The sequence below is a fragment of the Hydra vulgaris genome, chromosome 01 (assembly GCF_038396675.1).
Source record: "Hydra vulgaris chromosome 01, alternate assembly HydraT2T_AEP".
In the NCBI taxonomy this organism is placed as follows: domain Eukaryota; kingdom Metazoa; phylum Cnidaria; class Hydrozoa; order Anthoathecata; family Hydridae; genus Hydra; species Hydra vulgaris.
Window position 1 is genome coordinate 66,173,450 of NC_088920.1, and position 20,093 is coordinate 66,193,542.

Here is a 20,093-nt window from a genome sequence, read left to right on the forward strand (position 1 = left end):
TTATAAACGGTTGCCGTAATTATAGTTTGTGTACTTTTGACTTCTAAAACAGATTTTTTTGCCGGAGATAGAATAAATGATTAGAGATATAAAATAGATGACAAGGATATAACTCGTGTTGTAATCTCAATTTCTATCACATAATTTTTATTGTTGATATCTGTTAGATATTGCTATATAAAAAACAGCGACAAGTCGTTTAGAAAAGATGCACTCTTTTCCATATGACTTGTCTTTCCATATGACTTCCACTTTTGACTTCTATTGCACGATTAGTTTTTTTGATATGTTAGATACCGCAATATAAAAAATAGCGACAAGTTATTTCTTTCAATAGCGATATAACAGATATCAGATATACAATTCGCGTTGTATTTTTGGCTTCTATTGTATGATTTGCTCTTTTGATATCTCTACTTTAATAGCTGTACTTTTGACTTCTATTATGATTTGTATTTTTAATAGTTAAACTTTTGATTTCTACTACATGATTTGTACTTTTGATGGCTGTACTTTTGGGTTCTATTATACTACTTGTATTTTTAATAGTTGTACTTTTGACTTCTATTACGATTTGTATTTTTAATAGTTGTACTTTTGACCTCTATTACAATATTTGTACTTTTGATGGCTGTACTTTTGACTTCTATTATATTATTGATATTTTTAATAGCTGTACTTTTGACTTCTATTACAACATTTGTACTTTTGATGGCTGTACTTTTGACTTCTATTATATTATTTATATTTTTAATAGTTTTACTTTTGACATCTATTACGATTTTTATTTTTGATAGGTGTACTTTTGATTTCTATTACAATATTTGTACTTTTGATGGCTGTATTTTTGACTTCTATTATATTATTTATATTTTTAATAGCTGTACTTTTGACTTCCATTACATGATTTGTACTTTTGATGGTGTATTTTTAGCTTTTATCTCATAGTTTGCTCTTTTGATAGCTGTACTTTAATAGGTGTACTTTTGACATCTATTACATGAATTGTACTTTAGATATCTGCTTTATATTCAATATATAAAATAGCGAAAAGCTATGTCTTTCATTAGCAAAATAGAACATGTCAGAGATTTAACTCACACAATACGTTTGATTTGTACTGTTGATATACGAGAGAATTTTTTTTAAATCTTTGTCAAAAAAAATCTAGTAACCTTACTCTGCAAATTAGGCCATAAAAACCAAATCACTTACTATGAGTATAACAAAAATTATTATTTTCAATAGGCCGGGTGAACAAAAATGAGCAATTGTTTTTACTCAGTAATTGCTCAGCTTTACGTGAATAAAAACTATAGCAAAATTGTTGAAGATTAAAGAAAAAATTCTATTGTATATCAACAGTACAATCAAACGTATAGTGTGAGTTAAATCTATGGCTTCTATCATATAATAGAAGCCATAAGTACAGTCATTAAAAGTACAAACTGTATAATAGAAGACAAAAGTACAGCTATTAAAAATACATATCATAATAGAAGTCAAAAGTACAGCTGTTAAAGTAAATTGCTTAGCTTTATGTGAATAAAAATATGAAGAAAACTGCTGAAGTTTTTATTAGTAAAGCTGACCAACTACTTAGTAAAAATGTCAATTGCTTGTTTTATTCACCCAGCCTAATATGAATCAGCTATTTGTATTATGTGATAAATAGCATTAACTAGTTTTTTAATGTTTCAAAAAAACAAAAGTATTACCTTGGGTCGAATTTAAGTTCTTTTCCTAAACAGTTGGCTTATGATTAATAAAGTAAATTTGAAATCATCAAAATTTACTAAATTAAAATCATGTTTCCACAGTAAAGAAACTTAAACAAATTAGTTGAATGGCAGAACTAAATAAATTAACAAAAAAATTATAAAAAACAAACAATAAAAACAATAAACATCTCTAAATCTTTAAAGGTTTTTAACCAAAGTTTCTAACTATAATAGTGATGAATATTTAATTAGGTTAATAAATATGTAAAAGGTTTTTAATCAAAGTTTCTAACTATAATAGTAATAAATAATGATTTTTTTTTGTTTTAAACAAGACTGAAGATGAAGGCTAAAGAGCATAATAACAATTAACATTCAAAAGATTGAGAGCACACTTAGAAACAGACACAGTATAAGGACGAGGCTTAATTGAATAACGAGGAACACAAGAATAATTTTTACTAGATGGCACCAGAGATGATAGCTCTGATGCCATCTATTAAACTTATTCTCTACTTGCTTTAGAGCAACTACTATTGTAATATTTGTATTACATGCAAAGACAGATTAGAGATTTATAGAGATAAAGAATATAATCCAGAGGAAGATATCTGAAGTGTGATAAAGAGATGCCACCTTAGCTAATTTTCTAATGGATTTGATATGTGGTTCCTAAAAAAAATCAGAAGTAAGAGATAATCCTAGAAAACACAATCTAGATGACTGATCGTTACCATTCATAGATAAAAAATAATCCAGATAATTGCAAAAACAATTAGCTGAAAATAATTAATTTTTATCTGGGTTAAAGATCGCCAACCAATGACAGCGCCATTCCATACCAGGAGTGAAATCAAAAGCTCAAATGCCCCATCCAAGCAATCAGAGTTTTGACTTCAAATGAAGACAGGAACTAATAGTAGTATCATCAGAAAATAATGTCACTATATCTGTGAAAATTTCTGAGAGATCGTTATTGAAAACTATAAGAAATATTAGAGGGCCAAGGATAGAACCTTGACGTTACAGTAAAGGAAGTCAAAAGTAAAAATTATTCAAACTACCAAGAAATCAAACTTACATGTTTTATTGCTAACCAATATCTTGATATATAATTTCTTAGAGCTTCATGGTTTGTCCAATATGAAATTTTTAAATTTTGTATTGAAGACTCACATATCTCATGTGTCTGCATGTGCTATTATTCTGAGTAAGCTCATAATCTTCAGCCTATCTTCGATTAAGTCATTACATTTAGTTTTTAGCCATTGATCCCACGCCTGCTCACCATGAAAATCACATATAAATACTACAGAGCCTGAAATAGATATGGGTAAAAAATAAATAATTTCTTGCTTACTTCTTGTTCCTTTTAACACAAACACAATATATTAAATAAGAATGAATTTTTATTTATGCTTTTTTCTTATTATTTTGAAAAATATATATGTAAATTTCGACCTTCGAAAACCTTTTCCAAACTGTTAATTTCTTCAACACAGTAGTCAGACATTCCATATTTAGGATTAAGATCATTATTCCAAGACTTTAAAAATGAGCCTCACTTATTGATTCCTCAGTTTCTTTCTCACATACAAATAAGCCAACCACTTGATAATCTATATTTGTTTTTACCACAAAAAAGAAAACTGGCAATGCATAACAAGTGGTACGACATGTTGCATCCAACAACACAAGTTCATTCCCATATTTGGCTAACAACCTTTTCTGCCATGCATTTTAATAAACAAACAGTAATGAAGTTTCTTTTGTTTCAGTTAGCCTAACAGTGTTGTCATCATAGTCACTGTCTATATTAATGTCTTCCGTGGAATGCCCTGAAATTCAAAAATTTTGGTTAAAGTAACAGAGAAAGTGATTTGTTGAAAGACTTTCCATGAAACGTTTATTATAAACCTTTAGGTCTAAAGTATATATGTATAGCAGGATCTGCTTCTCTCCATTCATTAATCTTCAACTGGAGACTTTCTTGATCAATAAGAGATTGACATAACTTTCTTCTAGAAATTGCAATGTGATTGTGAATGGTTGAATTACGAGGGAAAAATCTTTTATTTGAGATTTCTGGGTGAACGAAACCAGTTTTATTGAAATTGTTTTTCACTTGAATATTCAATAGACGCTTCATTTCTTTTGTGCTTAATACACCTTATATATATATATATATATATATATATATATATATATATATATATATATATATATATATATATATATATATATATATATATATATATATATATATATATATATATATATATATATATATATATATATATATATATATATATATATATATATATATATATATATCACGGCTGTTTCAGGCGAGCTTTACGGCTTCTTGTTATTTTTAGAAAATATTCACGTAAGGGGTGTTACTAAAACCTTTATAACTTTTATAACATTTGAGATAATTTTGTTCTGTAAAAAGAATAAAAACACCAATAAAATATTTTATTTGATGACATTTCACAAATATATTAAAAAACTTCTTTAATTTTAGAATAAACGCGCCAAATGACGAACCTTGCTAAATTTTAGTAATTTGATGTTACTTTTTATCAAAAAAAAATCAGAAAGAATATATTTTCCATATTTATTATTAAATGTACACATTGTTGGACTATTTTAAAAACAAAAAAATCTTACTTAAACGTTTAAAGTTAACTAACACAGATTTATTTTAAGCCAGTAAAGAAAATTGAATTTTCGCAAAATTACGAAAATGTCGTTAAAGGGGGATAAACTGTTAAATGACTAGTTTTTGAAAATTGATTCTATTAAATAAAACCAGATTTAAATTAAGGAATATTTAGCCTAAAAATTAAAAGCTAAAGCTTTTATAAAACTTTTTATTATGTGCACACAGTTCTAATAATATGTTGTGAGAATGTTAAAAAATAAAGACTCGCCAACTTTAATTTTTTTTTTGCGTGTTTAAATATACAATTGTTTTTGCGTGTTTAAATATAAAAATTGAAATTGTTTTTATTCTTATAAAAAACGATTCTGTAATCAGTTGGTCCATTGATAAGTTCTTTATTTCTTTGTACACCCAGTTGATACTAGACTCATACTTCATTTTAAACCAGAAGAACGGTTGCTGGACTTAATAACTTGTGACAATAACTTGTACCAATTCTTAAATTATATTTTTACACCAATTTATATGTTTGTAATTATACCAATAATATTTATTGACAAATAGATGAACAGGATATAATAGGATTAAACTTATCTGATGTTAGTTGATTACCTTCAAGAGAAAAAAACCGCCTAACTTTGTTTATTTTATAGTTCAAAATTTGTCTTGCTAAAAAAGTTGTTTTCATAAAATTCATGATATTCTTGTTTGTGTCGTAAGGTTTTAAGGTCACGTGATTGTTTAAAAATGTAAACAAAAATTTACGCATAAAACAATAAAAATTTGTTACAAAACCAGCCAGGTTTGATTACCATAAGTTTTAATATAGCTGGAGGTACATAAAATAATTTTTTGATTTTCATTTTTATAAAGAATTGAATTTTCAATAATTTGGTGCATATTACAAAAAAAATTTGATTTACATTGTAAAGTGATAAAATTAAAAATAGAAATGCATTAAAAACTAACTTTTTTTACAAAAATGAGCAATATGCACCAAAATTCAGATAGAATAGACATTTATTGATAAGTGTTCCAAATTTCAACTATCAACCATATAGCTATGTCAGAATATCTTAGTTGGCACAAGACAGGTTTTCCGTAAAAATCGTAAAAAACAGATAAGTGATCCCAAATCTTTAGCAATATTTTAACAATATCTTATTTTAGTCCGTTTAATGGAAATATTTATTTAACAAGGAAGGATTTTATATTTTTATTTTTTTAATTTGAACATGAAAGAATTTATAGAAAAAATACTATTATTTTAAAGTTAGTGAATTTTTAAACTTTTTACGCGGAAATACTTTTCTTTTTTCCATGCTTTATATAAGGTTACTTTCTATATAAGTTTGTGTGCCACAAAATTTGAAATCAATTTTTGAAAGCTTTTTTCTAAACCAATTTTGCTCAAATTTTGCACACTTAATCATTTTCAATGACAATACAAGGAAATGGGAAAATTTGACCAAAAAAAGTTAATTAAGTTAACAAAAATTTAATTTGTATTTTCCCATACATTATATTTATTTGATATGAATTGCGTATTACGTCACAAAAATCATTGATTTGCAAATTATTTGCAGTTTCGAAGACATTAAAGCGCAGCGATTCAAATTGTTTTTAAGTCTTAAGTTATTAAGTTAAAAAGCAAAAATTTAGTAAAAACAGTAATTTTTTAATTTAAAAAAAAAAAAAAACAGTAATTTTTCCTTCTACAAAAGATAACAAAAAAAGAATTTCTAGGCCCAATAGAATTCTGCTTGCATAAAGCATGGATTTGAAAAAAGAATTTTTTTTTGATTTACTAGTTTAAAACACAAAAATTCTTGTGACGTCAAGCTCGCTTTTATATTGAGTGAAACAGCCGTGATATATATATATATATATCACGGCTGTATATATATATATATATATATATATATATATATATATATATATATATATATATATATCACGGCTGTATATATATATATATATATATATATATATATATATATATATATATATATATATATATATATATATTTGTCAGATATATATTGTAAATCTCACTATTGCTTTTTTCTCTTGCTTGTTAAATTCTTTCAGATTTAAGTTTTTGTCATTTCCATGATGACAATCAACCCAGTAGGCACAGGACGTAAAAAGACGTCTTTTAAACGTCTATTGAACGTTTCGGACGTCTTTTGAACGTTCAAAAGACGTCTTATTCAGGTCCTGTGCCCACTGGGAAGAACTTTGGTGCCAATCGTAAACATAACGCCAATGCCAAAACATAAACGGTAAACCAGAAAATGCAATGGAATTGGTTGACCAATATACTTTTGGTTTTTTTCCTTTAGATCTTAAGAAATAAACAATATGCTTTTAAATCTTTTAAATAATAGTTGATTTTACAATTATTTTCTAATACTTTATTCAAGTCTTTATAATTATAATTGATTTTGTAATTAATTAAATTAAATTATATATATATATATATATATATATATATATATATATATATATATATATATATATATATATATATATATATATATATATATATATATATATATATATATGTATATATATGTATATATACATACATATATATATATATATATGTATGTATATATATATATATATATAATAATCAAAAAATGCAAATTACTAAAGATAATATACAATAAATAATACAATTTTAATTTTTTATAGGAGTTTATAAACTTCTTTTATAATTCCGTTTATAAACATATAAACTGGACGTTAAATTGGTTCCATGGTTCCCCATAATAATAATCAAATTGTAATTTATAATATATACAAATAAGAATAAATAATAACACAGCTTATGAAACAAAATTCTAAAATTCATATTCATAATAATGGTACGATAATAACATAAATATTACAGCAATATTGTAACATTTACAAAAAACATTCTTTTACCGCTACGATTTCTTATGGCATTCCGCTGCTTCGTTGACTATAATTACGGCAACCTTTTAAAATTTGAAAACGAGGCGTACTTTTGACTTCTATTATATATTGTTTACCGTTTGAATGTTTTTGTACCGTAGTTTTACAAAAACAAATACCATAAGTGTATTATAACAAATAATTATTCATGCTTAAAATAATTATGTTAAAAATATTTACGAAATTTGCGGACCTAAAGACGCCATCTGACTTTTTGTGTAAAGAAGTTTTCATAGAACACGTTTTAAGAACAATGGAAAAGCTTCCAATTCGCGAGATAACCGTAAAAGCATATGATTCACGATTAAAGAATCATTTAAAGGTTTGTTTAATTTAGACATTGCAGTTTTAATTATTTTGTTTGAAATAAACCAATCAAGTTATTTATAAACTTGCTTTTTCTGTAAACTTCAAACATTCAAACATAGTTATGCAAGATTTGCAATGGGACCTATACGGGATACCCGGCAGGCATATATGGACCCATATGGGCCCCAGAGGAAAACCGCGGCCAAGATCCGGCGGGTTCCCGATTGTTTTCTCATATGGGTCCCAGTTTCCAACCCAAATGGACCCCTTACGGTTTAAAGTACGGGATTTGACTGGGACCTATACGGAATACCCGGCGGGCATACCCATATGGGCCCATTTGGCGGCCAAGATCCGGCGGGATACCGTTGGTCTTCCCATACGGGACCCAGTTTACGACCCGTATGGGCCCCGTACGGTACCCGTATGTCAATGTTGGCTTAGAGATCGCATAGAATTAAGTAAAGCTAAGGAGCTAATGCAAAGTCCAAGTAGCTGTTTGCGTTTTCAAGAATTTGTTGATATCTTACAATGTCTCCCGCAAAATCTGCAGGACGTGTGTGTGTATTTTTCTAATGCAGTAACAAACTCGCGTTGAGCGTCAAGAACAGAAGCTGATGAGCCGATAATTGAAGACCGAACAGCCAACTGAGCAGAAAGCAGTGAAAAAGCCAAACACCTTATTGACTCTGAAATGCATTTGTAAGACAGTAAGAAATTTCAGACCGAACAGCCAAACACATTATTGACTCAATTCCTGCATTTGTAAGACCGTAAGAAATTTCAGGAACTTATCTCATAGCGAGGTTAATCACATGTAAATCAAATGTTTTTGAATCTTGTACAATTCGGCGCGCGTCGTAGCGATATTTCTAACTTTCAAACCCCATTACTTTATGAATATTAAATTCTTTTTTTATTGCTTCAAACATTGTATTATCAACTGGAACATTTTACGGATTAAAGCCGTTTGTGCTTGGAATCGGCACCGTAAGGCACCATAATACTCGTCTAACAGTATAAAAAATGTGAAATCTTATCGGCTTGACGATCTTAGAAAAGGATTGTGCCACTTGCTATTGCTTCAATATTTTTTTCTTTCTTTTTTGTAAAAAATATATATATAAAATTATGATTTATAAGAATTTTTCACATATTTCAAGGTATATGCTGGTGTAACAGGAAAGCTTCAGGATTATGCGTATTTTTTTTTTTAATTTAGTTATTTTTGGTGCACCAAGAAGACCTAACGGTCTTGTCACAGAGCACCGCGAAAGTGCATTTAACTAGGAAGTTCATGCCTCCTTCCTTGCCGTGATGCAAAATATGTTCAGAGTTTGGTTCAAACCTATTTGCTTGCATGCTTTTTAGTAATATAGTTTCTTCGTACTAATTTTTTTTTTTTTCTTTGTTCTTAACCAATGCAAAAACAAAAAATTAAAGAGGACTTTAGGACCGATGATTTTTGTTTTATTAAGTCTTTAGAAAAACGTTTTATATTATATAGTGTGACATTTTTTAATTTTTGTTGTCTTATATTTAAGGTATAGACTAAGGGGCTTGGTGATAAGACCAATTATGTCTTTTTCTTGCCCCTGCTATTTGTATTTATTATATGGTTTACGACTTTAATAAATTTAATAATAAAGCCAAAAAAAAAAAATCTATAAAGAGCTCTCATGAACTTATCAGTTGAGTAAAGCATGCTTATGCTTACTCCACATCCACCAGAAGCCTTGCTAGTTGCAAAATTAGGTGCGTTAATGTATGTGTTAGGTCCATCTTCATCAACCCAATTACTGGGTTTATAACCTCTAATAATAGACTCTGCAGTTTGATTTGTGTAATCCAGTTTAAATGTAAAGTTTTTATTTATAATAACAACTGAATTTTCCAAATCAGAATTGATAAAGGACATGCTGAAATTCCGTTTGTTAGTTTCGGATCAGGTGAGCTCAAAAACTTTACATCGTCAATACTTAAAATTACGTTGTTAGTGGTATTTCTTGCATTGTTCATTTGTTAAACCTATTCTTTATTACGTAATATTTCAAATTGTTTTGCAATATTTCATGCGCTAGTAATTCCTGGATAAGCCATCATAATATTATTTATTTTCTTCTATATCATAGATTGCACTGTAAATAACGTTTAACTATAATATATATAAAAACTACAAATGCAGTAACTAATTTCCATGCTTTATCAGCATGCCAAATAAAAGATGCCGCTGCCCACTGTCGCTGCTTTTTAAAATAACCACCATATAAGACTTATAATATATGAAATCGATTTTAACGTTTTATTACCTTTCAATCGTAACGCATTTGCAAGATGCTCAATAAAATTTTTCTTTTTTGATTTTTTATCACCACCTTTATCTGGACCACTTTTATCCGGACTTCTACCTCGTTTATCTAGACCTCCACTATCTTTGTCTCCTTTATCTGGACCTCCTTTATCAGGCCTTCCACCACATTTCTAAATAAACCCTATTATAACCCTATTACATTGAAATAGGTAGTAAAAGTAACATAGTATCAGGCAATGGTTCTGTTATAAGTATATAACGAACTTTATCTATAAAATCATCTTTTATTTTAAAAAATGTGCTACGAATCTGGTACGAATGTGCAACAAATATCTTGAAACACACTTTTAGAACTATTTTGTACATTTTCATAGTTTTCTTGAGCTTTAAATATCTTGATATTTCTTTATTGCGTCTTCAAATTTTTCATTTGCTCCAAGTGGTTTTAAGGTTAAACAAGTCACATTTTGTGACTTGTTTAACCTTATTTCTAAATAGCTAGCCGCTTCTTTACTCATAGCATCAGCATTTTTTTCTTCTAAAAGATCTTGGTTTGTCTTAAATATTTTTTCCCAACTTAAATTTTCTTTCATAAATCATTAAAAGACACATTAAGCTCAATTAGCATCGTAGAATGCAGTTCATTAAGGTTTATCACAGTTTTTTCAAAGTTTTTTACAGTATCAAATGCTAAATTATTTTTCGTCTCAGCATCAACAAGCTTTTCCTTAAGATTTAATATGCCCTTTGTTTGTTTTTAAACCTTAATACCTGTCTCTTTACTAATAGTTTATTAAAATCCTTTGGTGTAACTTTTCAACCATCCACATTTCTAAAATTATTATTAAATAATTCTTTTAACGCTTCAAAAGCATTCATTGCTTTTGTTGTTATAACCAGTTTATTCCCTAATAAGGTTATAACTAAAACTTTAAAATCTTCTACTGTTAATTTTGATGGTTGCGTTCATTGTGTACCATTTTGCCATGTCTAATAGCTTTTTTTTAAGTGCAAGACTAACTTCATACTCAAAATAAATATCACCATGATCATCCTTTCCAAATTTAGTATCATTTTCTATGTTATTATAATTTGATCTAAATCTAGCTCTGCTTAACTTTAAATTGTAAATTAGTGTTGCATACTATTGTCTAACTTTATTAGTAACACTTTTTCCTTTATTTACATTAACAGGTATTTTATTAATTTCTGGAATGATTTTTTTTAAAACATTAATTGTTATTTTAAAAAAACAACCACTGATGTTTTTAAAAAAATTATTCCAGAAATTAATAAAATACCTGTGAATGTAAATGTGTGTTTTTTTTTAATATCAAATCTTGAAACTCTTTTAATGAATTTACTATTTGCAATCGAACGATCTCGAACGCTCCAGTAATCTTCATAGCCAAATAATGATTAAAATAACGTTATATAGTAAACTGTCCGTTTACTATATGACGTTATTTAACCCGAAGTACTGACTTAACTGCAAGGCTTGCAGCAAATTTAGGGCGTGCTTTAATTTAAAAATTAACAGTAAGAATGCAAGGTCAGGAAATCCAATCAATAATTGGCTATGAAGATTACTGGAACGTTCGAGATCTGTTCCTCCCAATAACTCAGCAAGCTTTACCTGACAGGTTAATGCAAGACATTGACAATCAAGTATTTTAACCCCCCTAAAATCAAGATCTTCGACAGGTAGCACTACTGGAGCCAACGCTGCAATTTCTCTCGCTTTTGGATGTGGGCCAGCTCCTAATGGGTCTACGTACTGCAATCCTCTTAATTTTGAACTTTTCTGTGCAAAAGGACTATTCCACCCATCAAGTTTTGGAGATCAACTAAAGTATAAAATTATCTTTAGTGACCGTACGCAAGTTATTATTTCTACAGTCACTTCAGCAACTCCAAATTATTCACTCAACACATTGCTTTGCAATATGAGACTGTCTATAACCCAAGGCTAGCTAATGAAGTGTCATATGGTAGCGTAAGTCTCTTCGATCTTCCTTTTGAGCAAATAATACGCCACCGCCGTGTTTAGCGGGTTGCAACTAAAACCTCTTGGCTTTTCTAATGCAAGCATCATGGGAGAGTCTCAAGTACGTTCTTATATACCTTCAATCAACTAATTTTGCAAGATAGATTGAAAAGTATAATACTGTTATGAATATTGCAAAAGTAGATATCATAATAAATGGATAGCCAAACCGTCTATCCTCTATTGGGATGTTACCATACCACTTTTTAGAAAAAATGTACAAATGTTTTGCTGGTTCTTCCCGTAACTCAAGTAATGAGTCGGGTATGTTATATAGTAAAGATGGTTTTCAAGCTGTGACACCTAACGGATTTTATGCAGGTACCCATCAATTTTTAGCTATTGATTTCAGATCTGCAAGCAATCAGCATCTATCAGGAAGTGATCAAAAATTAAAAAACACAGGAGATGGTATCCAAATAAATATTTCACAACCTGTTGGTACTGGATCAGTACGTTGTCGTATTCCTTGTCATTGATGCTGTTGCTAAGTTCGAGCAAGGACGTCTCCGTAGTGTTGCATATTAAAAATTTAACAAATACAATCAACACGATGCTAACATAATGATCGATAGCCTTTCCTTGATGGAATGGCCGCTTGAAAGTACTAAACCATGGAGGGGAAACGTTTTCTAAGGGGGTTACAAATTGGGTGCCAAATATTTTTCCAGAAAGTGAAATCGTTGAGGGGTGTCAGAAAGTTTTTGAAGAGTGAGTACCAAAAAGGTTTCCAAGAGGGTTTCAAAGAGGGTGAAAAATAGTGCTCTCGAGTGAGCTAAAACCCCCATCAACATAGGTGGTTTACGTCGGACGATGCCTACTGAGCTCAAACCTCGATTATACATCTACTGCGCAATTGCAACTAAAACTTGTCAAACTGATTATCATGACCAAGTAATAGGTATGGAGATATTATATAACTCAACAACAAATATAAATCATTACAAAGTTCAAGATGAACAAGTTCTAGTAAAATATCTAGCAGAAGAGTTTAAAGTGGAATTGCAATGTGATAAACTTGCAGATATAGATGCAAAGTGTCCCAATGATGTAGGAATGTGGAAAGTTACTGATGTTTTGCGCGATTACTTCTGTTTCAAACGAGTTGCTAGTTGTCAACACATGGAAAGCGATTTTAGCACATCAGAAGGTATATTTCCAGGTGATATGTTTAAACGACGTTGTTTAATTTTTTTTTTAAGAGCGGTGAGAAAACTCAGCGTGATTGGCTTTTATTTTTTTGTTTTTTTTGGATTGGTGGTTATTACAATTGGAAGAATGCAGTCAGGGACTTAAGTCGCCATGAAGTAAGTACTTTGTACAGAAATAGTATTGAAAAAATTATTTACATAAAAACTACAGGGTGGCAAATAGATAAAAGTCTTGTAGAACAGTACATATCTAAAAAGAACTATTGGCCTTAACTTCTCAAACGGATTTTAAGTGTAATCAAATTATTGTCGGCAAGAAGTCTTGTTTTTCATGGAAATAACAAGTTTATTGGATCCGTGAACAATCAAAATTATTTAGGATTTTTTGGAGTATGATCCATTTCTTCAAGAACACATTCAACAACAAGTTAACAAAGGTAGAGGCCACATATCATGTTTTTCATTAACAATTTGTGATAAATTTATTTTAATTATAAGTGATCAGTTAATGAGGCAGGTCATACAAGAAATAAAAGATGCAAAATACTATTTTGTCTCAGTAGTAGTAGCATTTAGAACAGTTGGCATTGATAATTCGATACGTAACACCAAGTGGAGCAGTTGAACGTGTAATAAAATTTATTCCTATATATGAGCATACAGCTGAGAGCTTGGAAGAGAACCGTATTAGCATTAAAAACTGTAGAAGACAATTGCATGACAATACGTCAAATATGAGTGGAAAGTACAATGGTATGCAAGCCTGGATTCGCAATAAAAACAATTTAGCTGAATACATTCCATTTTGTGGACATTCTCTAAATCTTGTTGGTCAAAAAGTTGTCGACAGCTGTCCAGTTGCAGTTTTTTTTTTTATTTCTTTCAAAAATTGTTTCTGCTGCTAACTTACTTTACTCCATTACGTATACATTGAAACGAATTTCGGATACACGTTGGTCTGCTCACCACGATGTAGTTGATATACTGCAGAAATTATGTAAAATAATTCAACCGATTCTTGTAAGTATGTCTGAATCAACAACTGAAAAAACTGATACGCGATTGGAAGCAAAAGGACTTATTGCAAGTATGAATAAGTTAGAGACTAGACTAATGGTCCAGGTATGGTCAATGGTTTTAAAAAGATTTGACAAAACAAGCAAATGTTTTCAAGATTCAAAACTTGATTTTATACGGCTACAAAGATGTTGCAATCCTTAAAAACGTTTGTTTAAGAGCTTCGTTCTCAATTCATTAAAATAGAATAGAAATGTAAAATTCTGTATAAAAACGATGCGTACCAACAAGAGCAATAAAAGAAAAATTAAGCAAAACAGAAGATGGGACTATCGTGATACAGAAGCAGATGATACTGACGCTGGATTGGCGCCTTAGGAAAAATTTAAAATACACACATTTCTTCAAATTATTGACAAGTTATTATATGCCTTGATTCAGAGAATTTCTGCAACTAGTGTTATTGATGATAGATTTAGCTTTTTGGTTCAGCGGAGAACGTTCATTCTCTCAACTTAAGCTCATTAAAAATGGTTTAAGATCAACCATGGGCCAAGAAAGTTTAAACGCCCTGTCTTTGTTATGCATAGAAAATAGACTACTTCAACAGCTTGATTTAAATTCTTTAATTGAAGAATTTGCTGATAACAAATCTCGAAAAGTTAACATCTAGGAGTCTAAGATTTTTGTAAATAAGCAAATCTTCAAACTCACAAAAACTGCAATATCATTGAAGAATTATTTGACTTTTGTTGCATAGATTTATTAGTTTGTTTAGTTTTTAACAATTTTGTTATTACATTAAAAACTATTCTTTACAGTAAATATTTTGAAAACGATGTCAACTGCATTGAATTATAATATTTATAAGAAAAACATTTCCTTTTTTTTTGTTGTTGCATTATTGCTACAAATTTTGTAACTTTTTTAATATAAGTCGTAGGCCCACTCTAAATCTGCAGCCTCAGGCCCATAACGCCCTTAATCCGGCCCTGAACATTAGTCTACTCTATAAAGCAAGACCTTATCTATCGTTCAAAAATTAATAAACTTCTTTACTTTTCCTTTATACACAGCTATTTATCATACGCCAGTTTTATGAGTATTTACCTCATAGAATAAACTTTTTTTCTTGATACTATATACATAACTTATGTTACATCGCTTACGTTACCGAGCAATTATTTTTGTGGATTTTTTATATTTACTAGACTGCGTCCATTTCTTTTATTACATTTTTTATATCTACTAGATTGCGTTGATTACCTTTATTATTTTTTATCTACTAGGTTGCGTCCATTACACGTCAGCTATAGTATTCTTAATTAGTTCTTGCGACTTTACACATCTCAATGTTAAAATACACATTGCATTACTTTACACATCTCAATGTTAAAATACACAAGGTAATTGTGTGAATGTCCGCTCGCAGTTTTTCATAATCAGAGGAAAATTGATTGACATTGATAACTCGTGCAATCTTCCGAGTTCCGTGCATCTTCGACTTATAATTTGGTACAGTTATAAATGCAGTCTGGTTCGTCATTGATGAAGAACAAAAATACCAGAGATGTAAAAATCTATTTTTGAGGGACGCCACATGTCACCGATTCCTAAAGGGACGTTTTTTCTCCAGTTATTACTCGTTGTTGTCTATTAGCTAGCCAACCAGTGATCAGGTTTAATAGTCGCGTTCAAACAGTTGGTTGTTGTGTGACACGGTGTTGAATGCTTTGGCAAAATTGGTAAAAGTTATGTAAACCGGCTGTCTATGATAAACTGCTTCTTTAAAACTTTACAAGATTTAATCAGGTATGCGTGTTGAGTTTCGTTTAAAACTTTACAAGATTTAATCAGGTATGACCATTGTGATCTAAAAATCTTTAATATTAGATTGTGCACAGTGTTTCATAATTCTATATGTGATAGTTCTCCCCGTCACTTTTTAAAGTAGGGAAAGGTTGGCAGTATGGAAGGTTGCATAAGATGAGCAGGTTCCTAAGATGATATAACCTCTTTTACGGGTAGACTACTGATTTTTTTGCAATTTTTTTTGGTTAAGTATGTTCATGCAAGTTCGACAGTGTTATTTATTTTAATTTCTTGGTTAAATAGTTGATATCCTTTCATTGTTTTACCACCTCCATTATAATTTTTTATTATTCAATATTTTTTAATTACGTCACAATAAATCAAGATCATCCGAAATTTGATCACATTCTCAATTTTTTACTTTAGTATAGTCCTTAAAGATACAATTTATTAATTTATTTTTGTGATTATTTTTTGTCATTTTGAGTTTTTTTGAGTTTCATTAAAAAAAACACATCTTAGAAAACTGGTTTCCTGAGATGAGCTTTTTTTAAGGGAGAGACACCAGGTTGTAGTTATAAGTCTTGACTTTGACTCTAATTTTAAGGGTAGCTCAGTGCGCAGTGGACCAGATTTATCTAAAAATGGGAAAACTATTTATGGGTTGAATATAGACATATGATACATGTTTATAGAAGTTTTGGAGGCCAAGGATTTCATTTATGAGTTCCATTTTGAGTTTGGAGTGGTCATGACCCCACAAGCTGTTATTTTCGGGGTTGTTAAGGGTAGTCATGAACCTCCTCAGGTTGATAGGAGTCTTTGACATTTCCCTGAATTCTCCTTATCTTTAATTCCTTATTATGGTCTGGAGAGCTTCATTGTGCAGTGCTCTCTGTTGTTTTAATGTAAACCTTTAATATTAGGGTGTATGAAATGACTCTTTTTCATAAATAATTTACTGTTTTTCCATTTTTTCTGCTATATTTAAAATGAGCAAAACACATTTGACACATTTAAAGTACAATTTTTTAGATAAATACATTTTAGAAAAGTTATCTAGACGACATTAAAACTAAAAGTACTAGATAATGCAGTTTTCTCGCTTTTAACACAACAAGAAATTAAAAATCTTTTTTTCTCATAAACAAACTAATTTCTTTTCACTAAACTAAACTTCTTCTTTTTACATAAATAAAAACTTTTTGCATACATAAATACAAATAATAAATATTCTCTTCCATAAATCGTCTTTTTACACATGTTCAAATAAAATTAACACAATACAACAATCCGCTAAAATGTACATTAAAAACCGCTAAAACATTACTAATACTATAAAAAAGTTATTGAAATACTAATGAAAAAATTGTTAAACTAAAATCTTATAGTCGTGGTAGAATGTTCCTTTCCACAACAACATTAAAAGTATTTAAAAAAGATTTAAACAAGATTTAAATGATTAAAACATTTCTTTATGCGTCGTCTTCAGTTTTTTGAAGCAAAATCTATGATTGGATATCATTTATAATAAAAAGCCAGGCACCTACTGCGCTCACTTGAGCTCCGAAACTTTGGTTGCAAATTTTTATCTATATATGAGAGTCTAATTTGAAGTAGATCAAGTGTGCGGCCTAAATTTGTTCTGCTTGTGTAAAGGTTAGCGTTTAAAAAAATGCTGGACATGTTTTGGGGTTTTATTAAAAAAAACTTTGAAAAAAACAAGCATAAAAAGTATATTTTCATGTTTCATTATTTTAATACGCATGTATCAATTCAATATTACATTGTTTTATGAATTTTTACATTTTTACAAATATTTGAAAGGTAAAATATTGCCGTTTTTATGGTAGCAAAAAAGTTATATCAGTTTTAGAGTGCTGGGGTCTCTAGATTACATTTACATGAAGAAATTACTCCAATATAAATGTTAGTTTTGAGGGGTTTTGCTCACCTCTGACCCACTGTGCAGTGTTTCAGAAATGTCACTTTTAAGGCCGAAATCTGAGGGTATACTTAAGCCCACAGCTAAGAGCCACTTTAGATTTAAGTTTGTCAGGAAGATCGTTAATGTAGATAAGAAACAATATAGTACTTTAGAAAGTCCAAGAAGAATTTAATATCTAGAAGTTACTGGAAAAGAAAAGAGTGGTTTTAGTAAAGCAATTAGAAAGAATTAATTTGGTAAAATTAAATGCTTTTCCGGGTACACCGTATGAAGCAACTTTATGGAGAAGATATGCATGCTAAACGTTTCAAAAGTTTTATATATATCAAAAGAATTAGCCTTTGCCTCGCTACCTCTTGATAGAATCTTTCAGTCACAGTAGTTAGCAAGCCAATCGTAGAACGAGAAGATCAAAAACCATGTCGTTTTTGAGAGAGTCAGTTATTAGGCTAAAGATGATGTTACAAATTTTCTAATCAAAAACTCAAAGACCTTGCTAATGATAGAGAATCAATCAGACAATAGATGGAGAAGCCAGAATGCTTTCCAGAGTTTTTAAAAATTGGAACCACAGATGCCATTTTTCAGCAGGCATGAAATTAGGACTCAGTCAAGCACTTATTAAGTAGTGTAGAGAGAATTGAAGAGAGTAATGCAGAACACTTTACTAAGGCTATGACATATATGTTGTGTGGACTACAACCCGTAAAGGAGTTTAATTGAGGAATGACTTTAGTATTGAAGCCGGAGTAATTTAGATTTCCAAGAATGGTATAACCTGTTTGTTATCAATAGTATGATCATTAGAATCAAGTTTTCTTGCAATAATAAAGAGTTTTTTCTCATGAATGTTGCTCGGGTGAAAAAAATGATAAAAATGATTACGATTAGGTATAGCAGTTAAATAAGAGATGGTCAAAGTCATGGATATGAATGAGACTTGACTTGGAACCGAAGAGAAGAAATAAAAGCTTCCATACCTACCTCCAACCTTTTATATAGTTTTAAACTTTTTTCAGTTAACCAAATTTCTTTATCTTTATTAAAGATAAAAAGTTACAAAAATGTAACTATATACAAATATAAAAAACTAATACACATTAAGAAAGTTTTAAAAATTTAGTTAATTGTTTTTAGCACAACTATAAGCACTTTGGTTACCATGGTTACAACATTTTTTTTTTTTAAATAACACTGTAAAACTAGACAAATACTCCAACAACTAGGCAAAGATGAAATTATTTTAAAAGCCTAAATTAAAAAATAGTTACTTGAAGAAGTAGACAAGTTGTAATGCACACCGTAAATACAAGTTGTAATGCACACCGTAAATAATTTAAAAAAAAAAGTTTAGAGCTAATTAACAATCATTTTAATTATTTTTAATCACATTTTGCTTGTGGCAAACAAAATTTTTGATTACTTTATTATATTTAACGCAATCTGATGTTTATCTGATCTTTACAACTTTTATTCATGTAATCAGTATTTTACAAATTCAAATACTAATACAAATATGTGTACTTTAGATTACTTGTACTTGTGTACTTTAGATTACTTGTACTTGTGTACTTTAGATTACTTGTACTTGTGTACTTTATATTAAGACAAAAGACAAAAGATTATGTTAAGACAGTACTGATAAAATGGAATACTAAATAGAAGAGTCAAAATAAGTCTTTTAACAAATATAACTTAATAACAAATTTTCAAATTATTTTAGTGTTAAAAAAAACAAACGAATCCTATAGTTATTACCCCCTTACCCCCCCCCCCCCGCCTTCAAAAAAAATTAATAAATAAATTAATAAAAACCTCTCAACCTTGTTTATGAAGCTACCTTGTTTATGAATCTATGCAGACGACACTAAACTGTTACAAGAAATAAGACCTGAGTTTCACGATGCTGATCGCCTGATCCTACAAAATGATTTAAACATTGTCATAGAATGGTCAAAGGAATGGCTGATGGAGTTAAATGTTCCAAAATGTAAAGTTATGGAAATAGTAATCATGAATATGTAATGAATGATGGAAATATATCACTTACTCTTGAGGCAACGGATATTGAGAGGGACCTGGGTATCTTCATATCTAATGATCTAAAATGGAATCAACACATGCAGGTTGCAACACGTAAAGCGA